This window comes from Pristiophorus japonicus, chromosome 9, assembly GCF_044704955.1.
Source record: "Pristiophorus japonicus isolate sPriJap1 chromosome 9, sPriJap1.hap1, whole genome shotgun sequence".
Taxonomy (NCBI): domain Eukaryota; kingdom Metazoa; phylum Chordata; class Chondrichthyes; family Pristiophoridae; genus Pristiophorus; species Pristiophorus japonicus.
Window position 1 is genome coordinate 161,000,403 of NC_091985.1, and position 20,204 is coordinate 161,020,606.

A 20,204-nucleotide genomic window follows, 5' to 3' on the forward strand; every position below is an offset into this window, starting at 1 on the left:
ATTAATGTACAATGTAAACAGCTGGAGCCCCAGCACAGAACCTTGCGGTACCCCACTAGTCACTGCCTGCCATTCTGAAAAGTACCCATTTACTCCTACTCTTTGCTTTCTGTCTGACAACCAGTTCTCAATCCACGTCAGCACACTACCCCCAATCCCATGTGCTTTAACTTTGCACATTAATCTCTTGTGTGGGACCTTGTCGAAAGCCTTCTGAAAGTCCAAATACACCACATCAACTGGTTCTCCCTTGTCCACTCTACTGGAAACATCCTCAAAAAATTCCAGAAGATTTGTCAAGCATGATTTCCCTTTCACAAATCCATGCTGACTTGGACCTATCATGTCACCTCTTTCCAAATGCGCTGCTATGACATCCTTAATAATTGATTCCATCATTTTACCCACTACCGATGTCAGGCTGACCGGTCTATAATTCCCTGTTTTCTCTCTCCCTCCTTTTTTAAAAAGTGGAGTTACATTGGCTACCCTCCACTCCATAGGAACTGATCCAGAGTCAATGGAATGTTGGAAAATGACTGTCAATGCATCCGCTATTTCCAAGGCCACCTCCTTAAGTACTCTAGGATGCAGTCCATCAGGCCCTGGGGATTTATCGGCCTTCAATCCCATCAAGGCAGACAACCTCAAGGACAGAGGCAAGATGGCATCTCTGCTGCAGTGAGGGGCAGCGTGGCTGAAAAAAAAAGATGGCCGTGGCCATATCACGAGGTGCAACGCTGAGGGACCAACACGTGGTGTCTGACAAAGGATTTGATTGGGGTGAAGCCAGCAGGGTTCTCTTAAAGGAGACCTGCAACCAACTGAACTTAAAAAACATTGTATGCATTGCAATCAATGTAACGAACCGATTAAGATTGTGAACAAAATGTTGTTGCGAGATGTCGGGAATAGAATGTCCCCAAAAGTCGCAAGCGAGCGAATTCAGGAAGATAAAGGCGCTGATCCTGATGCCCTGCCCCAGGTGTCCCCACAAGTTATAGGCCAGCGATCTTGGGAGGGTGAAGGCACTGATCCTGATACCCTGCCCCAGGTCTATCTCACGCTGCAGGCACCCAATGGCACCATTCGCCACGGACCTGGAAATGAAAACGGTGCCAATACGTACAGTCGGCCACCGTTGCCCACCACCCGGGTGGAGACGGCACAGCCCCCAGACCCAGTCGCTACCTCGGTCATGTCCGGGAGAAAAAGGTCAGAACCAACGAGTTCCCCAAACGGGACCTGGAACAGCCAGGTTCCCAACACCATTAGAGAGCAGGCAGAAGATTCTGCAACCCTCAAAGGAGGACAGGGAGGCCACACACATCTGTGGCTCTGCCCACCACTAGGCAACAACAAAGGCCCTGAGTCCCGGCAAGGTGAGCGAACCAAGCCCACTCTGCTAGAAGGGGGCACAGCGCTGCATTAGACAACTAGGACCCCTCCGGTTGCTCTGGAACTAGCGTCCTCGCATACCTGTACTGCTACCTCAGTACTGACCATGACTGAACCATGAATGCAATCTACCCAATCCTGGCGCACGACCGCAAAACGTAACGAATGTAAGTCACTGAACCAAGGTGACACAATACAAACTGTAAAATTTTTTTTTTCTTCCTTTCTTTGTACTTGCACTGTGTCTGATCCTGTATGTTAATGTAACTGGTCAGTTGCATGATCTCGCTGTGGGGTGGGGGAGAAATGGATGTATGTAGCCATGGACGCACACATGGATCACACCCAGAACCCACTGGAACCTCCACTGCATCATCGAACCATCCAAACTGGTAACCACTACCCAATGTTGTGGCAAAAGAACTTGGGGGTTAACAGGGAGAGAGCCAAGCCAAAGCACAGCCAAGGTGCAAGGGCTAGTGGCACTTAAGTCTGGGGAGAGCTAAGCCAGAGCACATAGTGCAAAGGTAATTGGCACAAAAGGAATTGGGGGAGAGTGATGTTATATATGCAGACTATAGATATACTCTCTGTCTAGTCACTATATAGTTGCATAAGATGGAAACCACTAGAGGGTGCAACTGGTGGAGACTGGGGTTTCCTGCCCTGGTGGCAGGGGCTGTATAAAAGGGTAGCCACCATGCGGCTGCCTCACTCTGGAGTTACAAATAAAGGACCAAGGTCACTACAGTTTGAGTACAATACAGTGCCTTGTGGAGTCATTCATAAGTACATTACGGACATAATAAACCTGAATTTGCAGTTAAACTTGGGGTCATCCAAAACTCGGCAGCCCGTGTCCTAACTCGCACCAAGTCCCGCTCACCCATCACCCCTGTGCTCGCTGACCGACATTGGCTCCCGGTTAAGCAACGCCTCTATTTCAAAATTCTCATCCTTGTTTTCAAATCCCTGCATGGCATCAACCCTCCCTATCTCTGTAATCTCCTCCACCCCTACAAACCCCGAGATGTCTGCACTCCTCTAATCTTGTCCTCTTGAGTATCCCTGATTGTAATCGCTCAACCATTGGTGGACGTACCTCCTGTTGCCTGGGCCCCAAGCTCTGGAACTCCCTCCATAAACCTCTCCGCCTCTCGACCTCGCTTTCCTCAAACTTTAAGACGCTGTTGAAACCAACCTCTTTGACCAAGCTTTTGGTCACCCGTCTCATTATAACTCTCATAAATAAAAACTGGAAACACAGACCATGTCAGGCAACATCTGTGCAGAGAGAAACAGAGGTTTGTGGTCAAGCTGAAAATATCAATGCAGGTTGTTCTAAAATTAAACACATTCATTAAAACGCCCAGCCTGATTCTATGTTGACGGGTTGTGTGTGTGAGATGTTCCGCTGCCAACTGCGGGGTGGGTATTGGAGCATGTGGGCCTTAGCGCTGACACAGGGAGCAGCGAGCGAGGGGGGAGGGAGGGAGAGCGAGGAAGGGGGGGAGAGAGAGAGAGAGCGAGGGGGGAGGAGAGAAAGAGTGAGGGGGGGGAGAGAGAGCGAGGTGGGGGGGGAGAGAGAGAGCGAGGAAGGGGAGGAGAGAGCAAGGGGGGAGGAGAGAGAGAGCAAGGGGGGAGGAGAGAGAGAGCGAGGGGGGGGAGAGAGAGAGCGAGGAAGGGGGGAAGCGAGAGAGCGAGGGGGGGGGAGAGAGAGAGCGAGGGGGGGAGAGAGAGAACGAGGGGGCGGAGAGAGAGAGCTTGGGTGGGGGAGAGAGAGAGCGAGGGGGGGGAGAGAGAGAGCGAGGAGGGGGAGAGAGAGCGAGGGGGGGAGTGAGAGCGGGGGGGGGAGAGAGAGAGCGAGGGGGGGAGAGAGAGCGAGGGGGGGAGAGAGAGCGAAAGAGGAAGGGGGGGGAGTGAGAGAGCGAGGGGGGAAGAGAGAGAGCGAGGGGAGGGAGAGAGAGAGCGGGGGGGGGGGGGGGCGAGAGAGTGAGCCGGGGGGCAGGAGGGGGGAGAGGGACAGGGTTGGGGGTGAGAGTGAGCGGGAGTGTAAAGTCCTGTCCCTGCAGTACAGATTCACACGAGGCACATAGTGAAGTCAAGGTCACTCTGGACCTGCACCTTTAGTACACAGCTCTCCAATGCTACGCTTGCCTCAGACCTGACCTTATATACCTGTCTGGGACAGGTATCCAGTGTCTCCTGCAAGTGCACCCCTGGTGGTAAGGTATGCTGGTGGTTACAGGTCATATTTTTTTACAGTCATGTATAGCATGGTAAGATACAGTTGTGTACAGTAGTGTGAGATACATGACATCATCCTCCCCCAAGGTCTTATTTCTTTATAGGTTCAGTCTCTCAGGTGGTCTACGCTCTCACGTGGAGCGTCTTAGTTGTGGTTCAGTTGTTTGCCTTGGTGTCTGTTTTTCTTTGGGTGTTGTTGCTGGTATCTCGCCTGGGCTGTCTGTTTCGTTCAGTATGATTGTTGGTATCTCGGCTGGGCTGTCTGTTGGGATTGCCCTTTCCTCAGGTTGTTCCCTCTGTCTGTCCACCAGGTGTGGTGTGAGTTCCATATTGTAGTCTGCCTCTGGTTCAGCAGTGTTGTTGGTGAATCTGCTTTTGACTTGGTCTCCATGCCTCCGGCAGGTTTGGCCATTGTCCATTTGTACTACCAGTAGCCTGTTTCCTTCCTTGCCCGTTACTGTCCCTTCAAGCCATTTGGGACCCCTGCCATAGTTTAGTACAAACACTTTGTCCCCTATCTCATTCCATCTCCCCCTCCAATTTCTGTCATGGTACTCAATCAGCTTACGGCGCTTTGCCTCAACGATTTCGTGCATGTCTGGGAGGATTAATGAGAGCCTTGTTTTTAAAGTCCTTTTCATCAACAGTTGCGCGGGGGGAGCCCCAGTCAATGAATGCAGACGAGATCTGTATGCCAGCAACAGTCGCGACAGGCGACCCTGCAGCGTGGGACCTTGGATTTTAAGCATGCCTTGTTTAATGATTTGCACTGCTCTCTCCACCTGGCCGTTGGAGGCCGGCTTGAATGGTGCAGTCTTGACGTGATTTATGCCGTGGTCAATTATAAAATCTTGGAATTCTGCGCTGGTGAAGCACGGACCATTGTCACTGACCAATATGTCAGGGATTCAGTGCGTTGCAAACATGGTTGCGAGGCTCTCCACAGTGGTGGAGGTGGTGCTCGAGTTTAAAATGGTGCATTCGATCCACTTTGAAAATGCATCTACAACTACGAGGAACATTTTGCCCATGAATGGGCCCGCATAGTCTACGTGCACCCGCGACCACGGTTTCGTGGGCCAGGAGCTCAGGGGAGCCTCCCTGGGGGCATTACTAAGTTGGGCACAAATGGTGCAGAGCTCCAAGTCCGCATCAATACCAGGCCACCAGACTTGGGATCTGGCTATGGCCTTCATGAGAACGATCCCTGGGTGCTCGCGGTGGAGCTCCCGGACAAATGCCTCTCTGCCTCGCAGAGGCATAACTACTCGGCTGCCCCACATCAGGCAGTCTGCTTGTAGTGATAGCTAATGCATTCGCCTGTGAAAGGGTTTGATCTCCTCGGGGCAGGCATCGCGAGCCTCTGCCCAGTCACCGGTTAGGACACATCTTTTTACGAAGGATAACGTGGGGTCGCTGGCCGTCCAGGCTCTGATTTGGCGAGCCGTCATGGGTGAACCTGTGGACTCAAAGGTATTGATTGCCATGACTATCTCACAGTCCTGTTCGTCAGATCCTTCCGTGTTCGCCAGGGGTAGACTGCTGAGCGCGTCGGCAGAGTTGTCTGTGCCTGGTCTGTGCCTTATGGTATAGTCGTAGGATGCCAGCATGAGTGCCCACTATTGAATGCACGCCGAGGCGTTGGCGTTTATTGCCTTGCTCTCAGATAGGAGGGACGTGTGGGGCTTGTGGTCGGTTTCTAACGCGAACTTGGCCCCGAAAAAGTATTGGTGCATCTTTTTGACACCGTACACGCACGCGAGCGCCTCCTTCTCCACCATTCTGTACCCGTGCTCCGCCCGCGAAAGTGACCTGGAGACATAAGCTATGGGTTGTAATTTACCTGCACTATTGACATGTTGTAAAACGCACCCGACCCCGTACGCTGATGCATCACATGTAAGAACTAGCTTTTTACCTGGATCAAAGAAAGCCAAAACACTGTTGGAACACAGAAGATTGCGTGCCTTATTGAAGGCGTGTTCCTGGGCGTCCCCCCAAAACCAATCACACCCCTTTCTGAGTAGCACATGGAGAGGCTCCAGCGGTGTGCTTAAGTTCTGCATAAAGTTCCCAAAGTAATTGAGTAGCCTGAGAAAGGCGCGCAGTTCTGAGACATTCCGGGGCCTGGGTGCCAGGTGAATTGCTTCTGTTTTGGACTCTGTTGGGCGGATTCCATCAGCGGCAATCCTTCTGCCCAAAAATTCAATCTCGGGTGCAAGAAACAGGCACTTGGATTTCTTAACTCTGAAGCCTGTCCGATCCAACCGCTTTAGCACTTCCTCCAAATTGCGGAGATGGGAGTCGGTGTCCCTGCCCGTGATAAGTATGTCGTCTTGAAATACAACCGTCTCCGGACTTGAGCAGACTCTCCATGTTGCGCTGGAATATGGCAGCTGCCGACCTGATGCCGAATGGGCATCGATTGTACATGAAAAGGCCTCGATGTGTGTTGATGGTGGTGAGTAGCTTGGACTCCTCGATCATTTCTTGCGTCATATACGCAGATGTGAGGTCCAGTTTTGAGAAAAGTTTACCTCCAGCCAATGTGGCAAATAAGTCTTCTGCTCTGAGCAGCGGGTAATGGTCCTGTCGGGAGACTCTGTTTATGGTAGATTTGTAGTCCCCACAGATTCGTAACGATCCATCAGGCTTCATGACTGGGACGATGGGACTTGCCCAGTCACTAAATTCCACAGGTGATATAATGCCTTCCCGCAGAAGCCTGTCCAGTTCATGTTCAATCTTTTCCCTCATCACGTAGGGTACAGCTCTGGCCTTGTGATGGACCGGTCTAGCATCCTGTGTGATGTAGATTTTGACTTTAGCCCCTTTGAAGGTGCCCACACCTGGCTGAAAGAGATGTTCAAATCGCTTTGAGCAGGAGGTCCGTTCCTCTGACGGCATGGCATGAACATCATCCCATTTCCAGTTTAGTTTTGACAGCCAGCTTCTCCCCAGCAGTGCTGGGCGATCTCCGGGGACAATCCACAGAGGAAGTCGGTTCACTATCCCTTTGAGTATGACTGAGAGCATGGCGCTACCGAGGACTGGGACGATTTCTTTGGTATAGGTGCTTAGTGTGGTGTCGACCCTTGTGAGTTTTGGTCTGTCTCTTTTGTGCGGCCACAGCTGTTCAAATTGTTGAGTGCCCATGAGAGATTGACTCGCTCCCATATCCAGCTCCATGTTGACAGGTATCCCGTTGAGTAGGACCCTCATCATTATTGGAGGCGTCTTGTTGTAGGAGCAGTGGCCATTGATCGTGTTGACCCGCTGTACATCAGTGTCCCGGGTACTGTCCCCACCGTCTTTTGGGCCGCTTTCCAACCCATCCGATTCGTATACCAGCTGAGCTGCCGTTTCTTTGCACATGCGGGCCAGATGCCCTGTATAATTGCAGTTTCTGCAAAGAGCCTGCTGAAATCGACACCCCCTTGGTGAGTGCCCACCCCCACATCTCCAGCCAGACCGCTTCCATTGTTTCCAAAGAATAAGCTGCGTCTGGCTGATCTCTCTTGAGCTTCTCTCAGTTTGTAGTTGATTGCTCGCATTGTGGGTTGATGAGGTGTGAACGGCCGTTCATGTGGCCCTTGATGGCTTCTGGCGCCACTGCCTGCTGTTGAAGGCCTGCTCTCCTGCCTTTGTCAGTGTATGGGGATAGCAGCTTGTTTCACGCTGTGAACCCCTTGTTCCGATGTTTCGTTAGTTGTCGTACCCGCAGTGTAGATCAACCTCGTTTCATCTTCTCCTGTCAAGAATGTCTGTGCGACCAGTGCTGCTGCCTAAGGGTCAAGTTCTTGGTTTCTATGAGCTTTCGGAATATGCCTGCGTGGCCTATTCCTTCAATAAAAAAGTCTCTCAGTACTTCTCTCCTTAGTTCATTGGAGAACTCACATAAGCTAGCCAACCTCCGAAGTACCGCCACGAAGTCGGGTATGCTCTGGCCCACACAGCGTCTGTGATTGTACAACCTGTGTCTGGCCATGTGTAGGCTGCTCGCTAGCTTCAGGTGGTCTCTTACCAGTGTGCTCAATTCTTCAAACGACTTGCTTGCTGGTTTCTCGGGTGCCAGCAAGTCCTTCATTAAAGCGTATGTTTTTGAGCCACAGCTGGTCAAGAGATGGGCTCTTCTCTTGTCTGCCTTATCGTCGCCTAACCAAAGCTTTGCTGGAGCCTTTCTATAAAGTCCTCCCAATTGTCTCCCGCATTGTACTTTTCATCTGAGCCGTTGTTCGCCATTCTGTGGATTCTGTAATCCCGCAACTCGTCGCCACTGTAAAGTCCTGTTCCCTCAGTACAGATTCACACGAGGCATGGAGTGAAGTCAAGGTCACTCTGGACCTGCACCTTTATTTCACAGCTCTGGAATGCTGCACTTGCCTGAGACCTGTCCTTATATACTGTCTCTTGCAAGTGCACCCCTGGTGGTAAGGTATGCTGGTGGTTACAGGTCATATCTTATTACAGTCATGTATAGCATGGTAAGATACAGTTGTGTACAGTAGTGTGAGATACATGACAGGGGGGAGGGGGGGGGAGAAAGAGTGAGTGGGGGGGGAAAGAGTGAGCGGGGGGGGGAAAGAGTGAGCGGGGGGAGGGGGTAGAGTGTGGGGGGGAGAGCGAGTGAGCGGGGAGAGAGTGTGGGGAGGGGGAAGAGCGAGTGAGGAAGGGGAGAGAGTGAGCGAGGGGGGAGGGTGAGAGTGAGCGAGGGAGGGAGGAAGAGAGTGAGCGGGGTGGGGGGGGAAGGAGAGTGAGCGGGGTGGGGGGGGAAGGAGAGTGAGCGGGGTGGGGGGGAAGGAGAGTGAGCGGGGTGGGGGGGAAGGAGAGTGAGCGGAGCGGGGGGAAGAGTGAGCGGAGGGGGGGGGGGAAGAGTGAGCGGAGGGGGGGGGAAGAGTGAGCGGAGGGGGGGGGAAGAGTGAGCGGGTGGGGAGAGTGTGAGCAGGGGGAGGGGAGAGTGTGAGCGGGGGGAGATAGAAGAGAGGGGGGGGAAGAGAGTGGGGGGGGCGGGAAGAGTGGGTGGGGGGGGTGGGAAGAGTGGGGTAGGGGAGAAGAGCGGGGGGTGGGGGGAGAAGAGCGGGGGGTGGGGGGGGAAGAGAGTGAGGCGGGGAAGAGTGAGGGCAGGAGGGAGAGTGAGTGAGGGGAGCGAGGTAGAGTGAGTGAGGGGAGGGAGAGTTAGTGAGTGAGTGAGTGATGGGAGGGAGAGTGAGTCATGGGGAGGGAGAGTGAGTGAGTAAGGGGAGGGAGAGTGAGTGGGGGGAGAGAGTGAGAGGAGGGAGGGAGGGTGAGTGAGGAGTGATGGGGGAGGGAAAGTGAGTGGGGGTGGGGGGAGAGAGTGAGAGGAGGGAGGGAGAGTGAGTGATTGATGGGGAGGGGAGTGAGTGAGTGAGGGGAGGGAGAGTGAGTGAGTGATGGGGGAGGGAGAGTGGGAGGAGGGAGGGTGAGTGAGTGAGTGGAGGTAGGGAGAGTGAGTGATGGGGAGGGAAAGTGAGTGGGGGGAGAGAGTGAGAGGAGGGAGGGAGAGTGAGTGATGGGAGGGAAAGTGAGTGGGGTGAGAGAGTGAGAGAGTGAGTGGGGTGGGAACGGACGGCGAACCGCGGGTGTCGGGGGGAGCGGGGGGAACGGGGAGCGCGGGTCCGGGGGACGGCACAGAGCGACACACACTCTCCCAGCCATAGGCCCCGGATGTGCGCGGGGAAGGCCGAGCGGGAGCGCGCGGGGTGTAGGGTCAGCGGGCGGCGGCAGTTTCAGTGACCGGGGCCGGGCTAGGCCAGGCCGGGGTGAGGGAGGCCGGGCTTGGGGCAATGAGCTGCGGGCCGCCTGTCAGAGAGACTGAGGGAGAGAGAGCCGGACAACAGAGCGGCAGGTGAGTGTCTCCCTCTTTACCCAGTGCGGGGATCTCGGCCGGGGCTCAGTGGCTGGCACTGCCTCTTGCTTGCAGCCCCACTGGAGCACTGACTCTCCCAGTGCAGTGCTGAGGGAGTGCCGCACTGCCGGAGGTGCAGCCTTTCGCATGAGACACCCTCAGGTGGGTGTAAAAGACCCCCGAGTCCCGGCCAATATTTCTCCCTCAAATCAGCTTCAGCAACACAGATTATCTGGTGATTGTCACATTGCTGTTTGTGGGAGCTTACATAAGAAACAGGAGTAGGCCATTCGGCCCCTCGAGCCCGCCCCGCCATTTAATACGATCATGGCTGATCCGATCATGGACTCGGTCCGTTTCCCTGCCCGCTCCCCTTAGTCCCTTATCGGTTAAGAAACTGTCTCCCTGCACAAATTGGCTGCCTCATTTCCCGCAATACTACAGTCAAAAACGTACTTATTTGGCTGTAAAGCGCTTTGGGACGTCCAGTGGCTGTGAAAGGTGCTATATAAATGCAAGTCTTTCTGTAACTAAAGTTGCACCTGTGCTCATTGATTCCTCCCCTCTGTAGAATCCACTGTTCACAAACATCAATATACCTGGGGGAGAATGAGTCGGGTTGTGTGTTGTTTTTTGCTCTGTGTTTTAATTTCTGTATTTGCAGGATTTCTTTTATTTAACTTCATATCTCACTATTTATTCATTTTTTGTTTACTTTTTCTTTTCACTTCCTCTCACTTCTGATCCCCGCTGTTCCTCACCATTGCCCTAGTGACTGATTTTGGTGTTTATTCCAAATCGCTGACATTGGGTCTGCCTCTTTGTTTAGTTCCTATTCCAATCTCCGCTGGCCTATAACACCAGTTTATTCTCTCCATCAAGTTTCCCATTACAGAGGCAGCTCAGGTAGCCTCACTTCCCAATGGAATTCCCCAAAGATCGCAGTGAGGCCAGATGGATAATGTAAGAATTCAATTATTCAATTCCAGAAATCACACCTAGCTTTGTAAATAGCCCACTTAAAGCTGTAGCAAGGTGTAGGTTAGGTAAGTTGGGTAAATACATTGGCAGAGAATATCAAACTTAATTGTTTGAGCCTTGCTTTTGCAAAAGTCCCTGAAGGGGACAGGTAATTTCAACATTGCAACTTCCAAAATGAACCGCATTTCAATGTGACCCAAGTTAAAGAAAAAAAGCTTGCTGCATTGTAAAGTTAGCTCTGTAACCAGAGTCTCTATCAGTGACCATTTTAAAAATCAAAACCGTCACAAGAATTTTTTTTTGTGGTATTTTTGAGGAATTGAGATACCGGTGACATCAGAAGTGGTGTCTTAGTTCGAGTGACCAAACTGAGCAGTGTGAGGGAGCAAGCTTAGTTACCACACGTACTTGCACAACACAATGGCTGAAGCACATTCACTTCGTGACTGCATTCTTGGCAGTTGTAAATAAGATAGCTTGTATTATCTGAGTCAGAACTGCCATTTAAAATGAAGTCACTAATGTTGAAACCCTTTAACCAGTGTTCCAAATTCCTTAAAGCGCAGCAACAAAAAAATGACTTCTTAATTCTATTTAATTATATATTTCTGTATGACTAATTTTTAATGAGTAACAATTTTCTCTCAAATACTTGTTAAAATTGCAATAAAAATACAAGATATGATTCTTGTAATCTCTAGACGATCGATTACTACTTTATGTTGCTGTATGGTATGAGATCCACAATATATTGAAGTAACTCGATATTACAAGATTCTATTGAGACAAACTTTTAGCAAAAGTAAAACAAAAAGCATTGGATGTGAAACAAGCAAAATACCTATTCATCAGCATGCTTTCCTGGGGTCTGGCAAGTCTAGGTTGTTCTGACGTTACAACTATGATTGCTTTTAAAACAGTTTTCATGGAATACAGGTTAAGTTCCATTCATTCGAGAAAAGTTCTTTGCTCTATAATGAGCCATTTTGTCTTGTGCTTTCATGTGATCTTAGCCACATCTGTCACTGCCATTAAGTATCCATTCTTTCTCACTGGTTATGTCGTTTTATTTTGCACTCAGTTCTTTCAAATTAATGCTGTTGATGAATAGTCACTGAAAGATTCATAACTTCGGTTTACCATTTTTTCTCTTTTCATAACCAGCCAGCACAATGTCAGGGTGGACGAGAGCAGACTGTTCATTTCAAGCAGCAAAGCTCTGGTATCAGCCACTTGCTGTGGTCAACTGGACAGGAAGGCTACCTGTTCCTAAACGCTGCAAATCCTGCTCAAATGCTGCTAGATTGTGTACGACAGTAGCTAAAGGTGGCTTGGTTTGATTTATCGACCTCCCCCGCACCACCTTCCTTGGAGAAGGATTACAGTTCTACTTGTCCAATCACTAAAGCTGAGATTAAGAATTTACGGTATCGGTGTAAACCTTCTAGTGGCACATTGCATTGGGACACTAACGTTCTGTGCCATCCAAGGCTGTTTTCTTTTTGCTCACTATCTATTTGCTCATGTTACCCTGTTCTTTTGAACACGTTCAAATTAATGGGGTTCTTTGCTTAGTCTCCCATTCTCGTAAATAACTTCTAAAATCTGGCTGGTAGAGCATTAAAGAAGAGTTAATTTCATTCACAATTATTAGTAACAGTTTTAGTTTTTCAGTAATTTGAAAATCAAGTCCAGCTAATGTTATAATAGGCCTGGGGTAGATCTTCAACCCCAGTGTTATCTTGGTATCATTGTAACTGCTGGGCATCTAGAGCAAATGTAAGTGGGCTGTGGAATGACTGCAAGCACAGTGAGCAGTGCAGCAAGCTAGTCAGCTGTCCAACTGTGTGTTGTACAGTGGGGTCCATCCAGAAGAGTTTTAGATTTTGCAGTTAAAATCTAGGCTGACACGTCAGTGCAGTGCCGAGGGTGTGCTGCACTGTTGGAGGTGCCGTCTTTTGGATGCAAAGTTAAACCGAGGCCTCATCTGCTCTCTCACGTGGATGTAAAGGATCCCATGGCGATATTTTGAAGAGGAGCAGGTGAGTTATCCCTGGGGACCTGGCCAATATTTATCCCTCCATCAACATCACTAAAATAAATGATCTGATCAGTATAACATTGCTGTTTGAGGGAGCTTGCTGTGTGCAAATTGACTGCCAATTACAACGGTGACTACTTCAAAAAGAATTTCATTGGCTGTAAAGTGCTTTGGGATGTCTGGTGGTCATGAAAGGCTCTGTATAAATGCAAGTCTTTCTTTTTATGTTGTCGGGGCCTATAGCTTTTGCTGTATCCAGTGCGCTCAGCTGTTTCATGTCATGTGGACTGAATTGAATTGGCTGAAGACTGGCTTCTGTGATGGTAGGGACCTGAGGAGGAGGCCGATATGGATCATCTACTCGGCACTCCTGGCTGAAGATGGTTTCAAACACTTCAGCCTTGTCTTTTGCACTCACGTGCTGGGTCCAACCATTATTAAGGATGATAATAGAACCTCCTCTTCCTATTAATTGTTTAATTGTCCACCACCATTCACGACTGGATGTGGCAGGACTGCAGAGCTTTGATCTGATCCAATGGTTGTGGGATCGCTTAGCTCTGTCTCAGGCATGCTGCTTCTGCTGTTTAGCATGCATGTTGCTTCACCAGGTTGGCACCTCATTTTTAGGTATGCCTGGTGCTGCTCCTTATTGAACCAGGGTTCAATGCAGATGCATCTGCGACAGGTAGATTGGTGAGGACGAGGCCAAGTAAGTTTTTCTTTTGTGTTGGTTCTCTCACCACCTGCCCCAGTCCCAGTCTGGCAGCTATGTCCTTCATGACTCGGCCAGCTCGGTCAGTAGTGGTGCTACCGAGCCACTCTTGTGATGCACGTTGAAGTTCCCCACCCAGAGTACATTCTGTGCCCTTGCTACCCTCAGTGCTTCCTCCAAGTGGTGGTCACCATGGAGGAGTAAGGATTGATCAGCTGAGGGAGAGCAGTAGGTGGTAATCAGCAGGAGGTTTCCTTGCCCATGCTGGGCCTGAAGCCATGAGACTTCATGGGGTCTGGAGTCAATGTTGAGGACTCCCAGGGCAACTCCCTCCCGATTGTGCCGCCACCTCCGGTGGGACAGGACGTACCCAGGGATGGTGATGAAAGAGTCTGGGCCATTATCTGTAAGGTATGATTCTGTGAGTATGACTATGTCAGGTTGTTTGACTAGTTTGTGGGACAGCTCTGCCAATTTTGGCACAAGTCCCCAGATGTTGGTGAGAAGGACTTTGCAGGGTCAACTGGGCTGGGTATGCTGTTGTCGTGTCCGAATCTGGTGCCCAGGTTGTCTCTGTGTCTTTTTTTCCTTTATTATTGTTTTTAATAGCGAGGGCAGTTAAGAGTCAACCACATTGCTGTGTGTCTGGAGTTGCATATAGGCCAGACTGGGTATGGACGACAGATTTCCTTCTCTACAGGACATTAGGGAACCAGATGGATTTTTACGACAATCCGATAGTTTCAAGGTCACCATTACTTTTTATTTCAAATTTATTTAATTGAATTTAAATTTCCCAGCTGCCATGGTAGGATGTGAAGTCCAGTAACATAACCACTATGTTACCGTACCAGTTCGTCTTGTATTATCTTTGATCTGGAAGCATTGTCATGTGTCCTTCGATATGCTGCCAGGAGTGTTGTTGCTGTATCATATGTTTACAATGGACCAGAACAGGAACTAGAATTTGGAGAAAGAAAGACTTGCATTTATATAGCGCCTTTCACGAATTCCGGATGTCTCAAAGCGCTTTAAACATAGAAACATAGAAAATAGGTGCAGGAGTAGGCCATTCGGCCCTTCGAGCCTGCACCACCATTCAATAAGATCATGGCTGATCATTCACCTCAGTACCCCTTTCCTGCTTTCTCTCTGTACCCCTTTCCTGCTTTCTCTCCATACCCCTTGATCCCTTTAGCCATAAGGGCCATATCTAACTCACTCTTGAATATATCCAATGAACTCGCATCAACAACTCTCTGCAGTAGAGAATTTCACAGGCTCATAATTCTCTGAGTGAAGAAGTTTCTCCTCATCTCGGTCCTAAATGGCCTACCCCTTATCCTTAGACTGTGACCCCTGGTTCTGGACTTCCCCAATATCGGGAACATTCTTCCTGCATCTAACCTGTCCCGTCCCCACAGCCAGTGAAGAACTTTTGAAGTGTTGTCACTGTTGTAATGTGGAAAATGCGGCAGCCAATTTGCGCACAGCAAGGTTTCACAAGCAACAATGTGACGATGACCAGATAATGTGTTGTTTGTGATGTAGGGTTAAGGAAAGCATATTGGCCAGGACACTGGGAAGAACACCCCTGCTCTTCTTTGAAATACTGCCGTGGAATCTTTTACGTCCACCTGAGAGGGTAGACGGGCCTCAGTTTAATGTCTCATCGAAAAGACAGCACCTCCGAAGTGCTGCACTCCCTCAGCATTGCACTGGAATGCCAGCCTAGAGTTTTGTGCTCAAGTCCCTGGAGTGAGACATAAACCCATGACCTTGTGACTCTGAGATAAGAGTGCCACCCACTGAGACATGGCCTAATTCGAACTGCCAAACATTGCTGGTTTTTGAGATTCAGGTCATGAACGCTTGTATTGATTAGGAAGGATATAATTGTACTCACTTGTTTTCGCCTGGATTAAGTCGAGAACTAAAAGTATTGGCCCAAAAATTGCTGTCAATTTAACAGCGAGGCTAATGGTGCTCGCCGTTATTTAAGTGCAAATACCGCAGCAACTTCAGGCCAGCACAGATGTACGATGAAACGCAGAAATCAAGAAGTTGCTGCAGGAGATGCACTGTCCGCCATTAGCTTTGCCAAAACAGTGTCTGGCTGTCTGGCTCCCTATTCAAATGCATTGAGTGTCCTGAAGTTCTTGTACTTGCACGGTAGCTATGAAGAAAATGCGCTGCACGCAGTTAAGTCGGGTAATTTCCCTTTTAACGACATGATTACTGCCAGTCAACCCTCCTGGCACTGAAAATTAACTGAAGTGTGGAGTCTCGTTCCTTCAGGTTTGAATTATTGTTGGAGATTTAAAAAAAAAATTCTAATCAAATGTTTTTAACTTCGACTCTTTTCTCTCTCTCCCTATCCAATCTTTCTTTCCCTCTCTTTATTTCTCTTTCTGTACCTGATTGGACATTGAATTCACCATTCTAATTTACACTGCACTGTTAATTTCACAGTACTTCAGTCTGATTGATTTGGTTAAGCAGCTACACAGTTGCTTGCTCTGTTCACCTAAATTCCAGGTGCCCTGTTTCCATTTCATACTTCCAGCAATTTGCCATGCAAAATATAATGGAGATTACTCAAGCAAGGGCAAGTCTAACTAATGGCGGGCGACGTTCGTTGACCACTTACAGGAATTTTTGGGCCAATGTTATTTACATCAGTGATTGCTCTCCAAGAGTACTTCATTGGCTGTAAAGCGCTTTGAGACATCCGGTGGTCGTGAAAGGCGCTATATAAATGTAAGTCTTTCTTGCATCTAAAACATTGAATTCTGGAATTTGTTTGCGATTTTTAGCTGCCAGTTCAGAGTTCTACTGACAGCATTTAAAGAAGCTTTTCGGTTATTTTGTATCTCACTTTGTTTAAGATTGAATCACCGACATGCTCAAATCGTCGAGAATGTGATTATTTTTGTTGAGCTTGCTGAATGTTTTTGCAATTCTTTCCTTCTTCTGCAGATTGCTGGAGCCGAGTGGCTTCGATACAGGGGGAGGGGGGCGAATCACAAAAGGATGATAACCTTTTAAGATGTTTGTGATGTCCTCTTAATTGGAGGCAGTTACTCCCCATGTATCTAGCCCTGGTCTCGAGCAATACCATGGTCTTTCAGTTTGATTTTCCCAGCATATGGCAAGCGACCTTTGTGTGGGCAGGTGTACTCCATCTTAATTTAGCGGCACGGACTTGTCAACTCACTTACGTTTTCTGATTCTTTGTGGGAAATGTATTCATCATCATTTTCAATTTCTTCAGTTCTTTGCCCTCAACAAAAAATGGCTTCCTTGATTATCAGATTGAAGTGTAGTTGGCCCTTCCCTGTCATTGTTATCTTTGCTGTCTGTTATCATGGCACGTCATGGGCATTTGTGACATCTGCTGGGGCTCTTCAGCTCAGATCAAGCTGAAATGGCTGTGAAGCTGGCAAGATATCCTCAGGGGGGAAAAAAGTCAAATGTCTGCTCAACCCAGCACTCACTGCGATGTCTAAACATCCTCTATTGCACCAGTGAAACAAGCATCCTTGACACCAGCTAGTTCAGCATTATCCTTTTTGCTAATGTAAAGCTTTTTGGCAGAGGGCCTTAACTCTTAAAGGGAAAGGTAAGTTGAGGAAAGAGGCACTTTCCATATAAACGTTTTCATCTTGTTAGTAATGGTGCTGTTTTTAAAAGTATAAATAGTTGTCTTAGTCACATCGCCAATAGAGAAATGAGTGTGAGGCTTTCTTGAAACTTGCTAAAATCACACCGACAACGCTTGAAATATTAATAAATGGGAGAGCTGATTTGTCGGGATATTCTAATTTGCAAGAACATTTTTTACCCTTCTCTGCAACAAATGTTTTCCCATGGTGTCAGCAAATTAAATAGCAGCGTCGAGGGAGCTACTCTGACATTCCAGAGAGTGGGGGAATATTTTTGCTTTGACTTTGACTTCACATTTCTGTCATTTAAAAAAAAAAACAAATGATTAAAAAAGAGAAAGCCAGGCATTTCCTGCTGGTATCTTCTTACACCTAATTGAATTTAGGATTTATTTATCTTCAGGATTTATTTGAGAGCTGCTAGCCTCTAACTGACTTCAGAAAGGTACAACCATTAAATTAAAGGGACACACACACTGGTTATAACTTCCTGCACCTTGGCAGAACGTTACATTCATTACATGGTATATAGCTGGTCCTTTGTATACTTATCTTCTGTGGGAAATGCCATAGGGAATCTACTAGTATTTGCAATTTTAAAAAGCAAGACTAAAAAGTTAAATTTGAGGCAAAATGGTTGTTCTACGAATGTACAAAATTGAGACAATACCCACAGCTTCCTCTGTCCCTTCAACTTGCCTGCCCTTTGGCTACTTCCGAACTGATCCACACTCCACAATATCAATAATTTCTGCTGCATCTCTGCTCTCCTAACCTTCTCTAAATAATTCATTAATCCACCATCTACTTCCTTAATCTGCTGACCATTCAAATTCCTCCTTTCAGCACAGTGCACTCCACATCACCAACCACTCTGTCATCGAATGCTACTCATGCCTCTTTCAAAACTGTTACTCCCCTCTCAAAAAACCTCCTTCAAGCACTCCCTTTTCTTGAATACTGTCCTTTCAACCCTCCCTTTCCAACGTCCCGGAATGAGTCATTGCGTTGCAACTCTGCCTCCGTTTGAGACCCTTCAATCCTGTTTCTGCCCCAACTATAACAGTAAGACTGCCCTGATCACGTCGCAAATAACTTCCTGTCTGACCGTGGCTTGTTGTCTGTGTACATTCTCTTTGATCTCTTTGTGGTCTTTGATACCGTCGAGCATTCCATCCACCTCCTTTACAGTTCATCTTCTTGGCACTTCTATCTCTTGGTTCCATACATACCAGTTGCAACAAAGTCATTACAACTCTCCCAGTAATTGTTCCTCCTTTGTCTGCAAACTCACCTCTGCTGTAACCTAGGGCTCCATTCTTGGTCCCCATCTTTTATCACCTATAGTGATATCATCCTTGGTGTTATCATCCAGAAACCTAGGGTCAGCTTCCATATTGCTGGAAACAATGTCTATCTTTACCACTCTGCTTCATCCATTGATCGCAAGGTTGTTACAATCGCCAACTGCTTCTAGGATGCTCGCCCTTGCTTTCAAATCTTTACATGGTTTTACATCATCCTATCTTGGTGAACTCCTCCACTTGTACATCATGTGCTCCTCTGACACTGACTTCTTGTCCCCTACTCCCTCCCTAAGCTCCACCATCTTTCAGCCACTATGCCCCTTGCCCTCTGGAATTCTCTCCCTAAATCTCAGACTTGTTGCCCTGTTTCCTGTTCTAAAAAGCCGTCTTAAAAAACATATATCTTTGTTACCTCCAGAATCCACGATTCCTGCCGGCCTCCCACCTACCACCCTTCGTATACTTGAGCTCATCCAAAACTCTGCCCGTATCCGAACTCGCACCAAGTCCCCTTCACCTATCACCCTTGTGCTTATTGACGCGCGCCGGCTCCCGGTCCGGTGACGCGCGCCGGCTCCCGGTCCGGTGACGCGCGCCGGCTCCCGGTCCGGTGACTCCTTGATTTAAAAAAAATTCTCATCCTGCTGTTCAAATCCCTCCCTGGACTTGCTCCTCCCTATCTCTGTAACTTCCTCCATCCCTATATGCCCCCCCCCCCCCCCGAGTTCTCTACGCTCCTCCAATTCTAGCCTCTTGTGCATCCCTGATTCCCTTCGATCCACTATTGCCAGCCGTGCCTTCGGCTGCCTAGGCCCTAAACTATGGAAATCCCTTCGCAAACCTCTCCCACCTCTCTCTCTCTCACTCCTTTTAAGATGTTTATTAAAACCTACCTGTGACCAAGCCTTTGCTCACCTGCCCTCCTATCTCTTTATGTGGCTCAGTGTCAAATGTTGTTTGATAACGCTCCTGTGAAGCGACTAGAAATGTTTTACTACGATAAAGGCGCTATATAAATACAAGTTGTTATGCTTTGGACTCTGACCCTTGACTTTTTTTTCCCTTCTGGGCATTTCTTCTGCACTAATCCGTAAAGCACTTTGAGATCTTTTCTATGTGAGGTTTGCTATAAAAGTGCAAGTTTTCTACACACTTCTGTCTTGCAACAGGAAGTATTTTATCCTGGAAATACATTGTAGGTTTGCATGAAAATTTGATTGCTTGACTTTCTGAGGCTTCTGTTGTCTAGAGGCTTCATAACTTTGTGGTAATTGCCACCAGCCTCTCAAATCCTGTGCAGGCAACTGCGGATATTTGAGGCCAACATCTAAAGTACTTGGTGAGTTTCTACCCACCGAACATTTTCTGAGGTCAGAGTGGAAATGTTTCCCAGAAAATAACTCCCCTCTGCAAACTCTTAGAATTTCTTTGCGCAGGATAATAGATGGTTTCAAAGAGAAAAAAAGAGTCTTTGTACTGACAGCCATGTTGGAGATCCATCCATTGAGAATAGCTGTTTTTTGTCAGAGAACACAAACTCCAGTACAAGGAAGGTTTTGTTTTAAGATTGTTGTGCAGTTTAGATGATCATGATTGCATCTGATGGGATTTGACATGGATTTGTCAGGGAATTCGAACTTAAAGTCCAGAATTACAAGGATACTCCTTTTAATTATTTTGTTGCTTGGATGTCATAAAAAAACAAAATAGCAAATACCCATTCCAGTTTGGTTTAAACAGTCTGTGTGCTGTAATTGCCCCTGGGATGTATTTTTGATGTGCGCTGTTTGTTTACATGTATATGTTACAATGGGCTGTTATCTTGTGATGCTTGCATAAACTGAAAATGTAATTTAGTGCAGAGTGGCATGAAGCAGTCTGGCGCGGTTATTGATCAGTAATCTATCACCGACTGCTCCAATTACTAGCCGGATTGTTTGTGTTGCATACAATTGTAGCAATACTTTCCTTCTCTCCATTGTTG

At 48.2% G+C, this 20,204-nt stretch overlaps 1 protein-coding gene across 1 annotated transcript in view; it reads left to right on the forward strand.

The window, feature by feature from the left end:
* The first annotated feature begins 9,342 nt into the window (after positions 1–9,342).
* The window catches only part of dop1a (DOP1 leucine zipper like protein A), a 160,979-nt gene continuing 150,117 nt past the window's right edge, over positions 9,343–20,204 (forward strand). Inside the window, exon 1 of the mRNA XM_070891017.1 lies at positions 9,343–9,511. The gene's annotated coding sequence lies outside the window, so the exon portion shown is untranslated. The remainder of the gene's footprint in view (positions 9,512–20,204) is intronic.